This window comes from Tursiops truncatus, chromosome 18, assembly GCF_011762595.2.
Source record: "Tursiops truncatus isolate mTurTru1 chromosome 18, mTurTru1.mat.Y, whole genome shotgun sequence".
NCBI lineage: Eukaryota > Metazoa > Chordata > Mammalia > Artiodactyla > Delphinidae > Tursiops > Tursiops truncatus.
Window position 1 is genome coordinate 60,408,811 of NC_047051.1, and position 17,848 is coordinate 60,426,658.

The 17,848-nt window shown below is 38.7% G+C and overlaps 1 protein-coding gene across 1 annotated transcript in view; it reads left to right on the plus strand.

Annotated features, from left to right (window-relative positions):
* Positions 1-17,848, plus strand: part of GPC5 (glypican 5) — a 636,849-nt gene that overhangs the window by 200,958 nt on the left and 418,043 nt on the right. The window lies entirely within an intron of this gene.

Below are 17,848 nucleotides of genomic sequence, written 5' to 3' on the forward strand. Positions count from 1 at the left end.
CATAAAATGTACTAGTGTAGGAGAAATATATGTTGAAGAGAGTGAGATTTTCTTCAAAGAAATTATTATTAAGAGATAAATGTGGGGTCTTGGAAAAATATTTAAAAACAACAAAAATATGTATAGCAGAGAAACTCCATATTATGAAACCATATCAATTATCTGGTAAAGACCCAGGTGAAATTTCAAAACCCCTGTTTGGCTCTCCCACCCATGACTGATCTGTGCCTGGCCCCAAACTCTCCCTTCTTTGTGCTAATTTTTGGATAATCTCAAAGATGACATAGTCTTTGCCTTTCCTGCTATAGCAATTTAGTTTATTTATTTATTCAACGCATATTTATTGAGTACCTGTAATATTCTAGGAATAGTGCTAGATGCAGGTAATATAAAGCAAACCAAGGAGCTGTGGCGGTACAGCTTAGCAAGAAAGAACTCAGGGCTGTATATAAACACATTATGTATGTATATATGAATATATAAACACATTAGATGTAATATAGAAACATATATAACAATTAATATATAATATAAAAGTTAGCATATAGTACCCTATATATAATACCCCTGTATTCATCACTACAGAAGCTGAGGTGTCACTGAACAGTTTAAGCAAGGTCGTGATAGTATTAGATTTGCATTTTTGAAAGGTCACACTGGCAGGAGAAAGAAGGTAAGTTAAAAAGTGAGCTTGGAAGTAGGAAGACAAGTTAGTTGACTGCTGTAATTGATAAGAGGTAATAAAGGCTTGCACTGGGAGAGTAGCCTGGGTGAAGGGTTATCTCTTCCACATGGAGGGAGCAGAAGAGTAAAGGAATGGAAGGCATTCAGGATTATATTCATAGTTTCTTGTGAAACTGGATGCATGCTGGTGCTAGTAACCTGAAAGAAGTGGGTTAGGCACGTGGATCTCAACTGGGGGTGATTTTGCCTCCCAGGAGATGTTTGGAAATGTCTGAAGATGTTTCTGGTTGTCACAGTTTGGACTGGGCTGGGAACTGTGTTGACGTCTACTGGGTAGAGACCAAGGCTGCTGACCAATACACCACAAGGCACACAACAGTCCTCAGAACAAAGGATTATCCCCCCCATGTTATCCAGGTTGAGGAACCATACATTAGGGAAATGGAAGCAAGATTTAGGCATTTTGGTAGAGAAATAAGATGTTAAACTGTTTTGTACATTTTGAATTTGAAGTACCTGTTAAACATTATCATTCTGCTTAAATTACATGACTTGTTAAAAATCAAGTGGTAGAGTGTTGGGGTAACTTGAAAAATTGGTTGCAGTCACAAATTAAAGGGCGTGCATTATGTATAAATAGTATAGAAAGATTGTTATGTATATATGCAGAAATTATGGTTCCTTTTGAACATAAACTAAATATATGTATATATATATATTACGTAGGAGTATAATTTGAATAGTACTGTCTGTATAGAAAGGAATAACAGTACGGGCTGTGGCTACTTTGGGTGTTTACAAATAAGTTTATTTAGCTATATTTTATGAAATCGAGGAATACACTATGTTGTCATACCCTAAAAAGCAATGTAGGATACATATCATTGTCTTCAAGAACTTTCTCTCTTTATAGAATATTTTAAAAAGTTTGAAAGATCAATATGTATTTAAGTTGATAATGGGTTGGAGTCGAGAAAGCAAACTGAAAGAGGTAGAAAAAGATCAGATTGCAAGCAAAACTTGTTTCAGCTCCCACTTATTACGGGGTTATACCACCTCGTGCTTTTCTTAGATTCTTCCTAAATGGTGGACATTCTACACTTTAGGCAATATTGATAAAACCCAGCTGAATTCCAGTAGTAAATAGAAAAGTACCTTTGGTGCCATGATCTTATCTATAGCATATTTCTTGTTCTCACATTGGTTTATTTTGTGTTTATAGGATGCTAATTTTGAGAAAAAAAGCTCATATCTATTCTTTTTAAAGAGCTGATGGTTTCCAAGATTTAATGAATAAGACCAATTAATTCAGATAATTGTTTCTGATGTTGAAAATTTTGAGCCAATTATCCACCCAAATTGACCTTTCTGGTGTTAATACTATTTGAATTGCTATACTCAGCTTATGTTTAATTACAGTATCTGTGTTTAATTATTGTATCTGAATAATGTTTAAGGAGCTCCCGTGTGTAATTACTGTTTCTGACTAATGGAATTTCTCTTAAGTCATCTCTGTCATTATCAGCTAAGCAAAGTGAGCTCTGCGGGTCTGTCCTCAGCCTGGTTCTTCAGGCTCATCTTGCTTCATGGGTCCCTTTTGTGTACTATGTGCCAGCCGCAGGCATTCTGTTAGCTCCCTTCCTAGGAAGGGAGCTGAGCTGCTTCTTACTTTGGGGCCCTCACACTTGTTAATCCTCCTTCCTTCTGCTCTGATCTGTAGATCTCAGCTCCTGACACTATCTGAAGAACCATATCTTCTCTGGCTTTCCAGAGCAGTGGTCCCCAACCTTTTTGGCCCCAGGGACTGGTTTCGAGGAAGACAGTTTTTCCACGGACAGGGCGGGGGATGGTTCAGGCGGTAGTCCGAGCGAGCGACGGGGAGTGATGGAGAGTCACGGGGAGCCATGGGGAGCGGCAGATGAAGCTTCTCTCGCTCGCCCACCACTCACCTCCTGCTGTGCCGCCTGGTTCCTGGACCCAGGGGTTGGGAACCCCTGAGCCAGAATACTCCCTTCATGGGTCCCCTCCCATTTCATGTTAGCATATCATTGTGCAATTTTCCTTTATACGAGGTACTGCGGTTGTTTTTGTTTGTAATCTGTGTTTATTTAACTTTATGCCACAAGTTCTACATAGTAATTCACCATTGTGTACTCCACAGCATTTGTTGAATAAATAAATAAATGAATATGAATAAATGAATGAGTCAGTCAACCACAAAATTAAAAGATAGGCTTTTAATTGTCAATGCTTTATACCTATGGGTCTCTAAAGCCATTTCTTTAGCACAGTGATTGAAAATACAAATGCATATAAGAACCAGAAAGTAAAAGAAATGAGTGAAGTGTCAGAGCTAGGTCAATAAGGAGAGCTGGGTGGGAGAGGACTTTCAGGACAATGGTGAAGTGGACAACCCATGCCATTGGTATTCAGATTCAATAACTTTAACACTGGATGCCAGTGAATAATAAATTAAGCTCATGGGTTTCAGTACCTTAGTTCTCAGATGCTGGGAGCAGGGGCAGCCTCAGAACATGAATGTTAGGCAGATGGTTGCTTAGGGCCACATACCATAGCTTTGCTTAGATGTCACCAAGCCAAAGACCCAAATGTGTCTATGAATATTCAAGAATATTCGTTCAGTTATGCTGTAAGATGTATCATTTATGTAAGCAGTGTTGAGTTACAATATGTATGAAAATAGAAGTGTAAGATAGTCTCGTTCAAGGAATCTCAGTGGAAATTGATAATTAAGATCTAAAATATACTTGGATCTAGTGTTTATCAGAGTTAGGTTGGACTGTGTGGACATGGCCTCTGAGATGGCAAGCAGTGATCCGTGCCTGCTGGTATTGCCACTCCTGTGTAATGCCCTCCACTTGAGTGTGGGCTGGACTCACTGTCTCAGTTCTAAGAAAAAGAATATGGCAGAAGGGATGAAGGTCCCTGAGATTTGGTTAAAAGACTATGGCTTCCGTCTTGTGTCTTCTCTCTCGTTGTCTCTCATATCACTCACTCTGGGGGAAGCCAACTGCCACGTTGTGAATGTGGAAACAGAGGACGGCTATCCAATGAGAGCAAAGATTATTTACTCAGAGCTTGCTAGAGCAAGGGAGTCAGCCACTGTCACTTGAGTTTGGCAGAGACTCAAAGGCAGTCAGAGGAGTGGCGGGAAAGGGTGGGCTTCAGGTGTACCCTTTAGGAGGCTGTTGGCCCGGGGGAGCTGAAGATGGACTAACCAGAAGTGGGGAGCCTCTGAGGTTGGTTATAGGGGGGCATGTTTGACTTTCTTTGTCCTAAATTGGAATCAGGGGGCAAAAATTAGGGAAGCTGACCATCTTGGCCATTGGGATTGATTGCGACAGAAGTTGTGGTTTGATTTCCCCGTTAGTTTACTGCAGAGGTCACGATTGGGCTTCCTGGACTGGTTGCTGCCGGTTGTGGGTCAGAGTTTTATTTTTATATACGGTCTGGTTCTTGTCCATTTTAGATTCAGTCTCTTGTGAGGTAACCGTGCTGAGAGACCCACATAAGTGAGGCTAGAAGCAGGTTTTCTGAGGCCTGCCGGTAGCTATATGACTGAGCTTAGAAGCAGAGAGAGCTTCATCCAGTAGAGCTTTGGGGTGACTGCAACCCTGGAAGACCCCTTGATCACAGGCTTGTGGAAGAGCCTCCGCTGAGACTACTGAGCTCAGTTTCTGTCTGATTCCTGACCAACCGAAACTGACATAATAAATGCTTATTGTTGTCAGCCACTAAATTATAGGGTATTTTGTTATGCAGCAACAGTTAATACAGAGGGTCTGTCAATCAGATCACTGAGGATTTTAACTTAAGAACTAAGAGTTTTATCTGGGAGGCAAAGGCCATTGCAGTATTTCTCAGAAGGTATAATTTCTCTCCAAGAAATATAAAAACGAAGTCAAAAAGTTAATCACTGCTCCTTGTTGAACCGTCTTTTCCTTTTCTATTTTATTTAATGACAACACCATCTACCCAGCCCAGTAGTCAAGAAAATCTTGAGTCATCTTCTATTCTTTAACCAAATATTTACTGAATCTCTACTATGTGCTAGGCACTGTTCTGTCACTTAGATTATAGCAAGATTACCTGCCCTTGTGGATCTTACGTTCCAGTGAGAAAAAGGGAAAATAAACTAAAAGCATAACTCTTGTGAGGGGAGTAAGGTCAAATTCTACGTCAACACAGGGTATGGTATAAAGAGTAAGCTGTGCTGAGGCACACTGGAAGCCAAGTACCAGGTCAAGACGAGAAGTGTGGGTCCCCTAATTCTTGATAGTCTGACAGTGATGCCAGCTGGACATAAAACGGATCTGTCTTCCAGTGAGGGGACGCAGTCCTCCACTGCTCTTATTTTTGCGAGAGCATGTGAACAACTTTGTTTGCTCTTGGAGGACTACTTGCGCACCAGACCATCTGGGCGGCAGTTTAGAGTTGTTGGCTAGTAAAAGTCATCTACCCAGCATGTGGAAACCTTGGGAAGGTTCAGGCCTTTGTTCTAGAAGAATCCAATGTACCTGTGAATTTGCATGGCATTTGAGTTCAGGTGCAGCCCCTCCAGCCAGGATTAGGGGGCTCCCCAGCCCTTTGTCTTATATTTCCTGGAGTCACTTTCTGACAGTTCTTCTTATTGCAGCGGCATGATAAATGCATCATTTATACAATGCATTATGTGCTGTGCACTATGGAAAAAGGAAAAGTGAAGCACGCTATGTAGAATAGAGGGTGTGGAGTAGAGGGGTTATAAAGAATGTACTGGATGTATTTGAAGAATGGTAAGGTGACCAGCACAGCAGGAGTGGAATGAGAGAGGGGGAAAGGAGTAAGAGAGGAAGTGAGAAAAGTAAAGAGGGTTAGATCATACAGGGCCTTGTGGGACATTTTATGAACTTTGCTTTAACTTTGAAGTGGGGAGCAATCAGAGATTTGTCAGCACATTGACCCAGTCCTGCGTTTTAGAAACTTCACTGTGCTGTTGTTTTGAGTATAGTCTAGACATGTCTGGAATTCAGGAAAGAGGTCTAGACTAGAGATATGCAATCGGGAGTCATTGGCTCACATAGAGTATTTAAAGCCATGAAACTGGGTGAGATCACCAGAACGTGAATCTAGATAGAGAAAAGAAGAGGACTGAAGCCCAGGTCCTGGGAACTCCAAAATTAGAAGGTTGGAGGAGGAAGGGAAACAGCATAGGAGGCTGAGAAAGAATGACCAGTGAGGCAGGAGGAAAACCAAGAAAGTATACTGTACTGGAAAGCTAGTAAAGAAAATGTTTTAAGTAGGAGGGAGTGAGAAACTGTCCAGTGCTGCTGGTATGTCACCTGTGATGGGAACTGAAATTCACCAATGAATTGGCAACTGAATGGAGGTCACCAGTGAAGTGCACAGGGTTTGTTTTGGTGGAATAGTGGAGGCAAAGCCTGATGGAAGACAGTGTTACAGAAAAATGGAAAAGAGGATTGCAGTGATAATGTGTAAATTCTGAGTAATTTTGATACACAGGATTGCCGAGAATTGGGGTAGTAGGTGGCAACAAAATTAGCAAAATCGCTCTCAACCCCTGCAGATAATTGGATATCAAGTCTAGTCCCCGATTCTAATTCTATCTTTTAACATTATTTTCCTCCATGTTTATGTCATTGGCCTGGGGATTTTCATCTGGTTCTTTGCTATCTCTCACCTGACCTATGACCTAGCACCTCACTCTGTATGTCCGTAATCACCTTATTACCATCCCACTATTTCCATAGCATCTTCCTGCTTCATTACGCCTGCTGGGACTCCCTCTCCAAAACATTCCATTTGTGATGCCACTAACCTAAGCTGGTTTAAGTCTTTAAATGACTTCCCAAATATAGATTGGTTGTAGCTCCTAAGCAGGTTGGCCCTCCAGCGACCCAAAGACGGGTAAACTGGGCTTCGAGAGGAAACTAGATCCAGGCTGTGCGGTGTGGCTAGCCTGCCAGATGGGGTCGCTGTTGTAAGATCTACAGTGTCCAAGTCATGGTGAGCGTTTCTCTTCATCAGGACCTTTCAGGAGTCAAAGGCCTGATTTTATAGGTAAGAAGATGAAACCTCTTGACCTATTCTCCTTAGTAGAGTTCAGCCTGGTTATGCAGGGTGTCGGATTTAGGACCACAGGTGATTTTAGATACCCACATGGTGGGGAATGTAAGATTCCTAAATTTCTGACAGGTTTAGTTCTCATTGGTTCACGTTTTACCTGCAGATGGAAGGTTTTCAGGCCAAACATTAGTTGACATTTGTTATCTCATTCCATAAATGTACCAACATATGCTCCTCTACATTATGAATATACCTATATTTTTTCTATAAATATGACTGTATGTTATGCTTACCTTTTTTGCTTTTTTTTCTTTCTCCTGATTTTGAAACCCACTTTATTTTGTTTTAAATAATATAAAGTCATTAAATTTGTTGGTGCCGGTGTATTGCTGCTGCAATAACGTTGTTAACCTTTACTGATTCCAGATATACTTTTGAGCACCAGGAACTGATTGTATAATCACTGTGATTTGATGAAAAAGACACCTTATTTCTTTATTTTTTAAAAATCTCATGTCTTATAATCAGAGATGGCTTAATCAATAATATCACACTTTCTAAAATGGTGTTCCATAATAAAGTATAACTCATGACTTTTTATAATATTTGGTGACATTTAAAAATATTGTAGTGCATACCGGGCAGGTTAATCATACTCAAAAGATCAGATGTTTCTAATCATATGCTGATTGCTCAGCTCCTGTTTCAGCCACAGGGAAAGCCCTCAGAAACTTCCTGTAAAATCATGTGATTCACCTCTGTGAAGTGTCTCTGCTCACTTGCGTGATTATTCTTTTTAAAGCATTTATCATTTAGTAGTGGCTTTGTCCCTTGTGTTTTGTGCTCCACATGTCACCTCCATGACTGTCTATTAGAGAAGAGTTTTATTTTTCTGTTTTGAGTTATATCTGGTTTACTTAACACTCATGGAGCAAATTACTCCCTGGTTTTCCTTTTCCAAATTTTAAGTGATAGTGTTTTTATAAATTTATACCCTGTCTCTAAACAGAGTCGGTCATTTTATACACATACGACTTGCATCACTAAACGTTTCACATAAGTTTTTATGAAAACCAGGACCTAACATTCTATACTCTGCACTGAGATTAATATCTGTATATTACTTAGATTTTATGAAGATGGAGACATACACTCTTTTGTGTTTTGCAGTTTTTTCACTGTTCACATTTTACATTAGCGAGCTCTCCAGAGATGATACTAAACTGGAACATTAACCACAGTCTTTGCTCATCATCCTTCACCTATGATCCTTCAAGGTACGAATCACATGCCTTCTACAATTGATGCACATTTTCTGAAACTGAACTGGAAGGTCCCCATTCCATCCTCGTATTACGCCTGTAGTTAATTGGTATTTTGATTGAACCAGCAGAAGAATAAAAATGCCCGTGAATCAAAGAAAATTATTCTCATTAGATATGAAACAAAGAAAGCAGTGGTTTCGAGAACAAATATTGTTCAAAAATATTCTCATTAAAAGAAATTGCTCTCTCTGGTATAATAAAATTCTTCTAAAGAGAAGCATCTGGCAGAATCATATAATTTACTGTGGCATAACATTTGGGATGAATTAAGTTGCTTCATGTCACAAAATGCTTTCAAGGCTTCTCAATATTTTTTCTTCATTTCAACTTATCTGTGTCTCACAGTTCTCCAATTAGATCATTTTTTACTCCGCATTTCTTTAAAGACCTCACATTGTAAATGTTATATAGGAGTTACCGTCCCTTGAAGGTTAGCATATTGATAAATGGAACTAGTTCAACCCCATGTGTGGAATGTGAAAGTCTTTCCGTGCTGGATTCACCTGCACAATTTTTCATACTAATTAGTGGGAAGATTGAACTCCAAATGCTGAGATAAATGAGCTGTGGAAGTGGACATTGAAGAAAAGACAGTCATTTGAGCTCATGTGTTTGCCAGCCACCCGTGGGTAAACCTGCTATCACCCTGCATCTGAGCATAATTGCGTTGTTATGTCCTTGAAGAAGCATTAAAATTAAACCTCAATGGATCTTAAAGTTGAAAGGAATTTTAGAGGCCATCTCATCCTCTGGTCTCTCCATTTCAGGTCAATTATTTCAATGACTCCTCTAACAGGACAGCTACCCACAAGGAAGCCCGTTCCATTTTCAGAAAGCTTTTATTAGACTGAGATATGGCCTCTGTTTCCATATTTTGTTTACAGATCTAGAAAACTCTTCAAACCCATCTTCTACATAAGGGCCTTTACATTTCTGAAGTCAACTTTCACATACCCCCTAAATATTTTTCAAGTGGTATGTGCATAGTAGTGGAAGAAATCTTAAGAGAGAGTTAAAGAATGACACCATTGCCTCTCGGGAGAATGTATTGGAATAAATGGAAATAGTATGAGTTTTAGATCAAATACTAGGGCTAGAACTCCATTCAGCATTTATAAGCTGTGACGGACTATTTTTTAAAATGTCTTTGTTTGTGGATAACATTGCTACTAAATTAGGAAAATTTTTAAAATATTTTATACTTAAGGCTCTTAAAATATCTGGAATAAAGTCACATTCAGTCATTTTTTAAAATAAATAGACACAGGCTTAAGCATAATAGAGGGTATGATTAACTCTGAATGAATTGACATAGGTCTTTGTTACTCGATGGGTGCATGGACTGGCGGTATTCGTATCCACTGGGAATGTATGAGACAAGCAAAGTTTCAGCCCCTACCCCAGACCTACTGAATCACAAGCTTCATTTAACAAGAGCATAAAGTGATTCATACGCAAGCACTGGCATATATTAGAGATGAGTAATGCAAAGCCAGAAAACAGAAAGGTTATAGAGTAGTTGAGAAACTGTTCTTTAGAATGTGGGGACCAGGGTAGGAGAGGAAGGGGTTAGGAATTATTCCCTTTTGGAGGTCTAGTAGGTGCAAATGCCTAGAGGTGGAAGTTACTGGGGACATTGAGGAGACTGACCACATGTAATGTGAAGGATACCTGTTAGGGAATAGGAGTCCGTGAGGGACTTCCCTGGCGGTCCATTGGTTAAGAGTCTGCACTTCTATTGCAGAGGGGGCAGGTTCGATCCCTGGTCTGGGAACTAAGATCCCAGATGCCATGCGGAGCGACCAGAAAGAAAGAAAAAAAAAAGTACATGAGGCTAGAGGATCTTGAAATGAAGCACGTTTTTTTCTGTTTGATGTGGTAAGTTAGCAACTCTGCATAGGTTGGACTATATTGGAAAATAATAAAATAAGGGAAAGGAACTTACTGGAAGTAAATCCAGACAGGAAATTGTAAGACCCTGGTCTAGAATGGTAGCAATGAGAAAAGAATGAAACCACCATTCTTCAAGTCCTCAGTTCATTTTATTACTTAAATTTTTATTTCACAAAAAAATGTACTTGTACATGTATTGTATTTTTAGGTATTGGTGAATCTATTATGTGGAGTGTATTCCCAGGACTGTGATTGCTTGTTTTAAAAGTATTGGTTTTTGTTTATTTGTTTCTTTTGTTTTTGATGGTGGTTTTAAAAAACGATGAAGGGGGGCTTCCCTGGTGGCGCTGTGGTTGAGAGTCCGCCTGCCGATGCAGGGGACACGGGCTCGTGCCCCGGTCCGGGAGGATCCCACATGCCGCGGAGCGTCTGGGCCCGTGAGCCATGGTCGCTGAGCCTGCGCGTCCGGAGCCTGTGCTCCGCAACGGGAGAGGCCACAGCAGTGAAAGGCCCGCGTACCGCAAAAACAAAAACAAAAACAAAAAAAAAGATGAAGGGTTTCTATTTTCACTGACAGCAGAAAAAGGCACACTTTCTTTTGAAATACTGCCAGCAGCAGATCATATAGCTCTTTAATTTTTGTCAGCTCGGTGGATGTAAAGTGATATCTCATCATTTTCATCTGTATTTCCATGACTGACATTTTTCCTGGCTATTTAAATAGACACTTCTGTGAGTTTTCTCTTCAAAACCTTTGTTAAGGTTTTATCCTAAACAGTGGGAAGGTGTTGTCTGAATATTCTTCGTAATAACCATTTTCTGTATTCTCTACAAATAGTGTTTCCCAATTTACCGATGATCATTTAACTAAATTAGGGTATATTCTGTTATGCAAAAGCATAACATTTTTTTAACATTTTTAATAAGCAAATACGTATTTCTTTGAAATTTTTGAATTTTCTACCTAGACTAGAAAGGCCTCTCAATTTCTAGTTGATTATATGATATCTTAAATATTCTTCTAAAAACCTGTTTTATTTCTTTTTACATTATTAGATTTTAATGTCAATGAAAATAATTATCATTTTGATGTGGGGTAGGCATCCAACTTTATTTTCTTACAGATGTATAGCCAATTGTGCAGTCATTACGTTTGAAATGGCTACCAGATTTATCATTTATTATGTTCCCTATATGTCAGAACCTGTTTTCTGGGCCCTCCATTATTTTCCTGACTTACTGATCAAGTCTTATGCTAATATCATGTGGTTTGTTTTGTATAGTATTTTAACATTTAGTAAGCTTAGCCCCTCTCAGTGTCTATCTTTTTTTATCATTTGGGGGACTATTCTTAAATATTTAATTAAAACAAAATATAATTTTAACTGAAATTGTATTTAATTTATCTATTAGTTTTAGAAGAATTAATTTTTATGGTATTAAGTATTCCCACTCAATAACATGATGTGTCTTTCCATTTATTCAGATTCTCTTTTATATCATTTAATAGATATTGCTTGAAAAATCATTTTTTCTATATAGCTTACTAATTTTTTTTTTTTTTTTTTTTGCGGTACGCGGGCCTCTCACTGTTGTGGCCTCTCCCGTTGCGGAGCACAGGCTCCGGACGTGCAGGCTCAGCGGCCATGGCTCACGGGCCCAGACACTCCGCGGCATGTGGGATCCTCCCAGACCGGGGCACGAACCCGTGTCCCCTGCATCGGCAGGCGGACTCTCAACCACTGCGCCACCAGGGAAGCCCCATAGCTTACTAATTTCATTCTAAATATTCTAGCATTTTATCCAGGGAGCAAGGAGGTAAAATGTATGCTTTTCATTTTCTGGTTCTAGAGGGTTAGTGCTATATTAGAGAAATGCTTGTGATTTCTCTCTTTAACTTATCTCTAGCATGTTTCCAACATACCTTAGATTTTTGGTCTGAGCCTCTTGGGGTTTTTTATAATACTTTATCATTTCTTTTCCAATTCATTTGACTACACTTTTCAAAACAGTTTTTCATGTAAATAGTGATAGGCATTGTTTTGTTCCTGATTTTAAAGAAATGGCTTTAACATTTCACCATTTAGAATTTTGTATGCTGTTTGTTTTTAAGAACTGGTTTGTCATATTTAGGTAGAGTCCTTTGATTCCTAATGTACTTAGAGTTTTAATAACTTGCAATAGTGGAATTTTATCAAATACCTTTTTTATATCTATTGATGTGATCATGTGACTTTTCTCCTTTAAGTTGTTGATATCATTGATTATGGTATGAATTTTCTTTTTAGTTAACCACCTTTGCCCCCTGGAATAAATATTTGTTCTCAAAGTATTAATTATTTTGTGTTATGCTAATTCTAGTTATGAATTAACTGTAAGTACCTGGTTACTAACATATATATATATATTTGCCTTCTTTTTCATTTTATTTCATATTTCCCCCATGATAATGATTCCTCTTAAAAAAAATTATAACAGGTTTGTGAAGGGAGAAACAGGGATGTGACAGATGAGTGGAGCTTAGCTTGGTCTTGACCAGGTTTGTGAAGTTATTGGTGGAGTAGAGCTGCTACTGCCAGATGAGTAGGTCAAGCTTAAAGGGGGTGGGAGGCATGGGAGGGTTCTTTTGGTCCAATGGGATCTATAACCAAGGTCTCGTTCCTCATACTTTCTCATTTCTAATCAATGCTGCCATTGTTGAGGATGAAGTGTAAATGGACCAAAGCACACGGCATCTTGGCTTTCTGCTCAGTCAGGTTCTCCACATCTAGGGCCAGCTCCAGGTAACAGAGCTTGTCTGGGACTTGCACATAATGGAGTGCATGCTCAGTGAGCCCTGTTGAGGTAGTCCATATCTGCTCCACAGAAGAATTCACTGCAGTAAAGCCTAGAGAACTAGGAGATCCCAGCGTGCCTTGAGGAAGTTCATCTGTTAAACCTAGTGGGTAAACTGTTGGTTGGGGAACTGGTCAGGAAGGGGAGGCCTAGCTTCCGGCAGTGATGGCTGCTGCAGCAGGACAGGGCTCCTAAGTACAAAGAATGTTGCTTTTCTTCTTTGTGCTGTTGTTTCCGCTTTTGTAACACTATCTTTATCAGGCTTTGTTATTAATATTTGGTGGCTTTATTAAATGAACAGTGAAGGCTTCCAGCTTTCACGGTAGTTGAGAATAGAAGTGTCTGCTATTTAGAAATTAGATAGTACTCATGTGTGAAGTCTGCCGGTTCTAGCTTCTCCTTCCTTTTTCTTTTCCACATGAAACCACGTTTGAATCTAGACTGGCATTCATGAACTCATGTATTTCCCTGTGTACAGGACTGTGGTCTAAGCATTTCACAAAGGTGCCTGGTTTAAGGGGTGAGTGGGTGCTACATCTATCCGGGGCTTTGCTCTTTAAGTTCCTGCTTCTGGTGTGGATCAGCAACGCACATTTTCCTGTTTCACACAAAGCTGCAGTATCAGATAGCAGCACGTAGGCTGGAGCTAAGTGATATTCTGCAAGCTCTTTCATCTCTCCGAGCCTGTTTCCTTATCTGTTAAATGAACTATTGGGTACCGCCTACTTCTCATTCCAAATTCTCAAATATATGTGTAACAGTTACTGGAATATTTAACATTATTTTGTTATATTTGTCACACTTAATGATAATATTTGATTGTTATTCACATATTTAGAATATATCTAATTCCTGTTATTTCTACCTCTTTTGGTATACTTTCTAAAAAAGCAAAAAAAAACACTGGACCGTAAGGGAAATGAATTGTCCTTGTCAGAAATAAAGGTATTTCTGACATATCAGAGATCATATTGACAATCTAAAAGTGCCCTTGCTTCTCGTTAATCATTAACTTATTGTTTATGGAAAAACCTTTAACATCTGGACAACTCCTAATATAAGCGATAAAATAGGAAATGGTTAATAAATATAACTTAGTTATTGTTCTATCTCTTTGTAACTAATGCAGTAATTGCAGTGGCATTTTCTAACAAGGAGAATGCAACAAATCCATTTTTATAAAGTGAAAATAGGCATCAGGGTAAAATAGAACACATTGATTACTTAATACGCCACTGGCTTTACAAGGCCTAACTGGGGAGTACTTTCAAATGATAATGCTCAAATAAAAAAAGAAATAATATTGTGCAATCCTGCATAGTAATTGCAGATGCAGTAGGAAATTTGACAGCTGTGTTTGGAATAGGGACCAGGAAGGCCTGTGACTTATGGTTCCAGTGGCATCATTAGAATGTGTGTGCACTGAGTTGGGCACTGACACGCGTCCCCCAGCAGCCACTCACTGTCGTATTTTGATGGTGTAGAAACTGTGCATTGCAATCATACTGCCAGGAACAGTGAGACTAAACACGGTTCTTGTAGAGGACCATGATACAATTCTGAATGATTAACAGTGATTGCATGATATAATTCTGGGTGATAACAGTGAAATGAGTCAGCATGTGATTTCAGTTCCTAGGCCGATCAGAGAAAGTACTCCATGACAGAAGTGTGAATGAATGTTAAGGCATGATCAGGTGACAGTGAACAGGCACTCAAGTGGGAACTTTGGCCAGAATAAGGATTTCAACAGCCCTGATGGTTAATTAACTTATCTTTCACTGACCGGCTAAGGAAGGCTTCATTCTATACACTACAGGAAGAGCTAGTGAAGGAATTAGTAAAACTTTACTGAGGTGTTAACAGATAAACTGGCAGAATGAAGTGAGGAGAGAGGTTCATCCAAACTGAAAGAAAGGTGATTTTTCTAAGTTAGGTTAGAGAAGGGATTTTTTCATTACCTCTGGATTCTTTATTAAGTGTCTGTAGAAGTAAGGTTTCCATCAGAACTGCAACTGAAGTTTCCTTTCAAGGCCAGTCACTGTCACTGAAGGATCATTAATTTACTGTGACCCTGAGACAGATAGGAAGAGATGTGTCTGCTTGTGTATGTGTTTGAAGGTGAGAGCCTTGCATGGAATTTAATGATTAGCGCATTTTTGAAAATCTGAATTCTGATTTTGTTAGTAATTCATCGTAAGCCTGCCTTGCTAAGATCTCCAAGTATCATGTATGTCAGCTGTTTTACTGGGCACTGAATGAATCCAGAGTAAAGAAAGGATCACCGTGGGATAATTAGACCAGAATGAATTTCTTGGGAGAATTGGGATATGAGCTAGAGCTTGTAAGGACGCTCATTTCACGAATGTAGCATCACATGTTGGCATTTGATGAATGATACAAAGGGGACCCTAGATACAAAGCTTTAAATGCCAGGAAATCACTTTGGTTCGCTCTTTGGCAACAGAGAAACATTCTGTATTTTGAGGACTGTTGTGCGTAAGTGTTTGGTGACTATTAATCTGTTAGCGTTCTGCACAAATTCGGATTAGGAGAGTTCAGTATTGAGTCTGTTACAATGCTTGAGGAGATGGGTGTGGAGACCAGGGTGGTGGCCATAATACCAAAGGTAATAAAATTTGACAAAATGGTGTGAACCAGAGAAAGAACCAGAGACAACTCTAATGTTAGTGGGGGATAGTCAGGGCTGGGAGATCAAAAGCAGAGAGCTCATTTCGGAAGATTAAAGCAAAACAAAATCTTAGGGAAAAAAGAATACAGTATATTTATATCTAATTAAAAAACTCAGTGATTGTCAACTAGAAGCATTGGTGGCTACAGTTCCCCTACCTTCCTACCACCAGTCATTGTGTCTTCTCCTCTGATTTGCTTCAACTAATAATTTTGAATGCTGAGAACCTCATTTTTTGTTGATACCTGAGGTGATGCCCAATTGAAGGTGTGGGTTCAGCTGTGGAATATAAGATAATTTCTGGAACTGTTCTTTAACCCCTGAGCATAATTATCTCTCCTAGACCACAGACAGATCTGAAAAATGAACTAATTTTGACATGAAATTGCAAAATATTTCCTTTTGTGATGAAATTTGATAGGATTTTTCAAAAAAAAAAACCCATAACCCTCCTTTGCTCTTCTATAGCAAAAACATTAAAAAAGGCAACTTATATGGGAAACAAAAGCAAAAATAAACAAACGGGGCTACATCAATCTAAAAAACTTTTGCACAGCAAAGGAAGCTGTCAACAGAGCGAAAAGTCTGCCTACTGGATGGGAGAAGATATTTGCAAATGATGTATCCCATAAGGGGTTAATATCTAAAACATGCAAATAACTCATACAACTTAACATCAAAAAAGCAAAAAAGTCTATTAAAAAATGGGCAGAGGTCCTGAATGGACATTTTTCCAAAGAAGACATACAGATGGCCAACAGACACATGAAAGGTGTTCAACATCATTAATCGTCAGTGAAATGCAATTCAAAGCCACAATGAGATATCACTTCACACCTGTCAGAATGGCTGTTATCAAAAAGACAAAAAATAAGTGTTGGTGAGTGTGCAGAGAAACGGGAACCCTCTGTTGGTCAGAGTGAAAATTAGTGTAGCCACTATGGAAAATAGTATGAAGTTTCCTCAAAAAATTAAAAATAGAACTACCATATGATCCAGCAATTCCACTCCTGGAATCTCCAAAGAAAACAAAAACACTAATTTGAATAGATATATGCATCCCTGTGTTCATTGCAGCATTATTTACAATAGCCAAGATATAGAAGCACTCTAAGTGCCCATTGATAAATGAATAAGGAAGACATGGTATCTATCTATCTATCTTATCTATCTATAATGGAATATTACTCAGCTATAAAAAGGAATGAAATCTTGCCATTTGTAACAACATGGATGGACGTAGAGGGTATTATGCTAAGTGAAATAATAATTCAGAGAAAGTTGAATGCTGTATGATTTTACTTTTATGTAGAATCTAAGAAATAATACAAATGAGCAAACATAACTAAACAGAAGCAGTCATAGATACAGAGAGGGTGTTAGAGGGAGGAGAGAAATAGGGAGATTAAGAGGTATAAGCTTCCAGCTACAAAATAAATGAGTCACAGGTATGAAATGTACAGTGTGGGGAATATAGCCGATAATTATGTCATATCTCTGGTGACAGATGATAACTTGACTTATTACAGTGATCATTTTGAAATGTATAGAAATATCAAATCACTGTATTGTGCACCAGAAACAAACACAATGCTGTAGGTCAGTTATACTTCAAAACAAACAAAACAAACAAGCAAACAAAGTGACAGAAAAAGAGATCCGGTTTGTGGTTACCAGAGACAAGGGGTCGGGGGAGGGGGAATTGGCTGAAGGCTGTCAAAAGGTACAAAGTTCCAGTTATAAGATACATAAGTACTAGGGATATGATGTACGACATGAGTAGTATACTGAACACTGCTGTAGGTTATATATGAAAGTTGTTAAGAGAGGAAATCCTCAGAGTTCTCATCACAAGGAAACATTTTTTTTCTTTCTTTTATTTTGTAACTATATGATGGTGGATGTTCACTAAACTTTTTTTTTTCATCTTTATTGGGGTATAATTGCTTTACAATGGTGTGTTAGTTTCTGCTTCATAACAAAGTGAATCAGTTATACATATACATATATTCCCATATCTCTTCCCTCTTCACTAAACTTTATTGTGATAATCATTTCATGATGTATGAAAGTGAAATCTTTATGCTGTACACCTTAAACTTACACAGTGCTGTATGTCAGTTGTGTCTCAGTGAAAATGGAAGAAAAAAAGGACGATAAAAGGACAGAAGTGGGTGTTGATATCGTCATGATAGCCAAAAGAAGCATTAGCATCATCAGTTTTACAGCATTTATTTGCCTTGTTGTCTTTCCCATTCTTACACTGACTTAGAAACAACAAAATAAATCCATTCATCTACTAGACAGGTGTCCCAGACTAATATTTCTTGGC